Source organism: Euprymna scolopes, chromosome 16 (assembly GCF_053919585.1).
Source record: "Euprymna scolopes isolate OS-2025 chromosome 16, ASM5391958v1, whole genome shotgun sequence".
NCBI lineage: Eukaryota > Metazoa > Mollusca > Cephalopoda > Sepiida > Sepiolidae > Euprymna > Euprymna scolopes.
Genome location: NC_136497.1, coordinates 136,439,064 through 136,445,063, shown reverse-complemented (window position 1 = coordinate 136,445,063; position 6,000 = coordinate 136,439,064).

The window sequence follows — 6,000 nt, the reverse complement described above, 5'->3', positions numbered from 1 at the left end:
ATGTGCAAATTTAGCAAGAACAGCACGTGGTCGAGACGGAGAAGCAAAGTGGAAGATTGACATATGAAGTCGAGGGCAAGAAAGCGCTAGCTATGGCCGGCGTCAGGTGGCAGGAAGAGAGACTTTCAAAAAGCACTTGCCATGGAAATAATGATAATACAAAGACAGGCTCGCAACGTCTCTTCTATGGGAGAGAGGTTGCAGGGAAGAGAAAAGGGCATCCCCCAATAAGCCACAAAGTCTATTTTGTACTCTGTCAAGACAGGATAGCTCCTGCCCAGATGTGGCAGCAGTACTTCATCCTTGGACGTACTTGGCTTTAATATAGATAGAGAATTGCATCAGTAGTGAGATATCTTCTGGAGCAGCAGAGCGTTGTTAAAGATATGTGTGCGAAAAGAAATTTAGAAAAATAATGAAATGCGTTATTTTTGGAAGAACTATGAATAACTGCGTTTCATTTGAATTAAAAAAAAAAAAAATGCTGAGTAAGAGTTTTGTTTCTTTCCTTTGTGTGGCTTCAAGGGGTTGAAATGTAATGACAAGGCCAGGTTACAAGGGTTAACCCTTTATGACCTGAATTATGATATAGATGATTAAAAACGTATTTACTGTTAATTTTAGCTAGTTTAATCAGTTTGATTGTACCACCATTTATTTTGTTCCCGTAAATAGTGATATTTTATATCTATGTGTTTTACCTACAGACTCATGATGGAATTTTTTTTATGTGAAGATTGTGCTTTGATAGTCTGAATATCTCGTTGCTTGCTTCCACTTCTTTGTGTTACTCATTTCAATTTCCAATTGCGTGAGTATTGTTGTATATCCAACATCATCTTCTATAATATTAAGAGCAAAAAGCTGTTTAAATGTATATATTTTTTTTCTTTTTTTTTTTTTCTTCCTTTGAAGATTGTAATGCCGGGTATGGGGCAGCCAAACCAGCTGCCAACATTGCCCCGCTTTTTTATTGAAACCAACCGAGAGCTCTTTTTAGTATCCTCGCTGTTCCCTTAAGTGCAATTGTCTGAATCTCTTTTGCACTTGGTTCACCAGGAATATTAGTTAGGTAGGACTTCAGGTTCTTCTTCATAAGTCCTGTGGCACCTATGATAACTGGTATGATCGATATCCCCTTTAGGTTCCAGTTTCTTTTCATATCATACATGAGACCTTGGTATTTGGTCTGTTTCTCTCTTTCAGCTCTGTTCAGACCTCCATCATTAGGAACACTCACTTCAATCAAGGTTGCAACTCTCTCTGACTTATTCCATATAACTATGTCAGGTTTCACAGCAGCATTTTCAAGGTAGGTGGCTGTAGGGATTACTTTTTTTTATTTTTTTTTATTTTTCTTCCTTTGAAGATTGTAATGCTGGGTATGGGGCAGCCAAACCAGCTGCCAACATTGCCCCGCTTTTTTATTGAAACCAACCGAGAGCTCTTTTTAGTATCCTCGCTGTTCCCTTAAGTGCAATTGTCTGAATCTCTTTTGCACTTGGTTCACCAGGAATATGTATGTCTCGCAAAAACTTTTGACAGAAACGACGGATTTTCACGAGATCAGTATCATTTTGAAGCTCGACTCTTCAGACGACAAATCCAAAAATTAGCCGGAAACATTAATTTCTTCACCCTCAACTGGGCAGTTCTCTATAGGGAGGGGTCGCTTTTTTCATAGATATTTTCAAAAGTCATCGCCTCTTTTCGATTGACTAGCCTTAATTTAAATCAAGGTCACTTCGAGTTTGGTGATGAGCGCAACAACTAATGTGTTACGTTTTTTGTTTTTTTCCCCCCACTTTCTTTTCCTCCTTTGTGGTATGGGTTCAAGCCTGCCTGCCTAATACCACTTCTTTTTTTTTTTTTTTGCACAATTTTCCTTCTTTTTTTATTTGCTCAACCAACACCTTTACACACACCTCCACTTTTTTCTGCCTTCACGTCACGGGTTCGAGTGTGTCTGCCTACTACAACTTAATTTTTTTTTGGCTCAACACACACCTAGAAACACCTGGGCAACGCCGGACACCTAGGCTAGTCTCTAATATAAATCTCAACTGTCTGTTTAAATGTATGTATGTATGTCTCGCAAACACTTTCGACAGAGGCGATGGATCCTGACAAGATCAGTATCATTTTGAAGCTCGACGTCTCGGCCGACAAATATCGAAAAATTGACCAAAAACTTAATTCCTTCATCCTAAAACCAGCCGTTTTGTACAAGGAGAGATTCGATTTCTTTTGCCAACATTTTAGCAAGTTACCGTCACTATTGGATTGACTCGGGCTAATTTCAACGATTTTGATTTCCGGTAGCGTGACATCGGCTAAGACATCAGATTTTCTTTCACTTTCTTTTCTGCCTTCGTGTCATGGGTTCGAGCCTACCTGCCTACTACCACTTTTTTTTTTAAACACCTCTCTTCGCCCTGGCTGTTGTTTTGATTTCCTTCCCACGCTACTAACATTTTTTTATCACCTCTCTCCACATTCACAGGTTCGGGTTTGCCTACTTACTACAATATTTAAAAAAATTTTTTTTGCGCTCAACACCCCCCCCCCAAACACCCAGGCAGCGCTGAGCACCCAGGCTGGTCTATATATATAAAAGCGAAAATGTGTGTTAGTGTGTGTTAGTGTGTGTGTGTGTGTGTTTTTGTGTATATCGGCCAAAGACTTTTTTCGCCAAGCTTCTTGGTCGGCTCACTCCTTCTTATTTTTTTTATATGCTGTCTAAATCATAATATCTATGACTTAAGAATGGGGGTCGCGGCTATCTTTAATTTGCCTGATTTTTACACGCTATTTTCGAGATATTTTTCGTTACGCTTTTCAGTATAAAAAAAGTGAATGATGGAAGGAGGGGGGGGAAACAGAAACTGGCTTGCAGCGCAAAACTAGGTCAAACATCACGCGACTTAACTTCCTCGCACCTGTCAATTTCACTTTATAAATGTTAACTTTTTATCACTTCCTCTCCCCTCGTGACCGAGATGTTTAGGTCTCATTGTTTTTTTCCATTTCGTTTCCACCTTCGCGTCAAAGCTTCAGGTTTCAAGCCTACCTTTCTACTAAAACTTTTTTTTTTCTTTTACGCCTCCAAACACCCGGCCAACGTTTTTTTTTTTAAACAGGGATATTTTGATCTACTCCCCCCCCCCCAACACACACACCTTCAAACACCCGGGCTATGCCAGGCACCCCCCCGCTAGTCTATTATAAAAAAGGCAAAATGTCCAAGAAAGGCTTTTTGCGTCAGAGTTCTTGCGTCGGTTAAATTCCGGGAGAAGTTTTCTTATACTTCCTAGATTATAATATCTCAGATTTGCAAACGGACATCGTCTCTATCTTTTTTTTTTTTGATCGAGTTTAAAAAAATTCCCTCGTTTCGAGTGTGTGTTTGCCTTTTCGTATAAATAAAGTGAAACTAATTGAATGCAACCGCTAACTCCCGGCCTTTGCCAGAGTAGTATCTGTTCTGGAAATGGTCCTTAGACAATGTAGGGGAGAGCCTTCATTCTGAGACAATTACTATTTATTTGGATACTGCCAGAGTTCTCCTCTTTTGGTGGGAGCTGGTTTTCCCTCACATTATAAACGACCTTGTGTCTAACTTGCTTACGTGAGGAAGCTAATAAATACCACAACAGAAAGCAGAATGCTTAACTGGCCGTCAGCTGGGTTTAAAAGCAACTTTCATTTCTGCATCAACTCCTATAATTCTTAACTTTATTACCAACGCAATAAATTCATTGTCCTCTTTGGCCTAATGGTTAGAGAGGAAGACAAATTACCCTATGTTTTCAAGTTCGATCCCACCTTTCTCTCTCTATCTTTTTTTTTACTTTTTTTATTCCATCTTTGTGCCAATATACTCCACCCGGGCAAAAGTTAATTACCAACTCATTTAATTTACTATCTATCCTCTTTTTTTTTTTCACCTTTTCCTCCTTCGCGATATGGGTTCGAGCCTGCCTACTTTTTTTCTTCTTTTTTTTGTGCAACACACACCTCCAAACACCTGGGCAACGCTGGGCATTCAGGCTAGTCTATACTATAAATCTCACCTGTCTGTTTAAATGTATGTATGTATGTCTCGCAAAATCTTTTGACAGAGGCGACGGATTTTCACAAGATCAGTGTCATTTTGAAGCTCGACTCTTTAGACGACAAATATTGAAAAATTGGCTAAAAACATTAATTCCTTTACTCTTAACTGGGCACTTTTCTACAGGGAGGGGTAGCAAAAAATCGCTCCTTCATGACAATTTAGCTAAACACACATGCGCAAAAATCGTTCTCGCTTGAATTAGTTTAAATATAAAAAAAACAACCTAACTTTGTTCACCCAATCATAGACCAATCATTATAGTAGCAGCTTGATATCTTAAGATTGCATGGTCAAACCGAAATATCAGATATATTTTTTTCGATTTTTAAAGTTTTAATATTAAAACAGGATTATTTATGCCATTTCGGGTTTGTATTACTGTACACATAGATTCGAAAAAGTTGTCAAAAAACAAATATATAACAAATAAATGTTAACAAAGGCAAGATAAGTTACTTTTCTACCAAACTGGATATATTTTTTGTGTTTTTATTCAATGAAACATGTTTATTCAGCTCGAAAAACATGCAGTGTTTACCGATGTATTGGAAAATTCAAAATGGCGCCCGACTCTTTCTTTAACACGGTAAATTTGGAAAAAGGTGTTATAAATAATAAACTAGACAAAATACTATTAAAAAACCACCGACTATATGTCCACTTATGTCACGGTAACATATATTGAGCCAGTTTCTAACAGTATTTTGTCTAGTTTATTATTTATAACACCTTTTCCCCGAACTTACCGTGTTAAAGAGAGTCGGGCGCCATTTGGAATTTTCCAATACATCGGTAAACACTGTATGCTTGCATAGGCTCTTGTTATGTCGTCATGGAATATAACTGGTTGTTAAATGTGGGAATTACAAGAAGACGTCGTTTTGGCACCAGATTATTTTTTTTTTTTAAACAGAAAAATATTAATACGTTAGAGCAACAGATTATGTGAAATGCCGTGTCAACCATCTTGAAAAGTCTTCCCCCCCCTTACGATCCAGGGGAGATAACTCTTTGCTTTTCGGTTATTTCCCTTTATAAGAGCTCTTAATTTCCGTTACTGTGTCTAAGTTATATGCTGTAATAAAGATATCATCAACCCATACTAGGATAATAATTACCTTATTTTCATAAACTTTTGCAAACATGCGTGGGTCGATAATGCTTTGAGTAATTTTTTTTACAGAAGTTCTTTACTTTTAATTTTTACCATAGAGTGGGGTCCTGGATATGACCTTTAACTATATCCGATGGTGAGGCCCAGCTTGCGGGCTTTGGGGAGTGTGGAGCCACACCTTCATTGCCATTGCTCCCAGGTCCACCCTGATCTGGAGTGGTAGTACCTGTTAGGGCCCCAACTATGGATTGAATAGAAACCGACTTGGAAAAAAGACAAATATTATTCTATTAAAAAAACTGTTCTTCAAAATCACTGGATTCGGCATTAAATAACCTGAAAAGGGTTGATATGCCGTAAAATAAAAAAAACAACCAACCAACCATAGTGTGATTTATTTAATTTCCAAACAAGTTTCTTCTTATCTGGAGCAATGTATCCTTTGGGTTGTTTTGTATAAATATTGCGGTCGATTTTTGCAGTTAAGCATGCTGATTCAATGTTTTGTACATCTGGTGGATTATCAATCCATACTGCACAGAAAATTGCATTATAGGATTCGGATATTGGTCAATTTTGTAGTGGGTGTATCTGTTATCCATAGTGCTTGAAAAAAGTGTGTTTATGACAATAAACGAAATCCTCCACTCTCTGAGACAAATGGTAACATACACCATTTAAGCAATAGTCTACATCTTTTATCTGACTGTTTCCCTTGGCAACATATCTAGCTTTGTATTCATCATTATTTTTTGTCATCTTTTTTTAG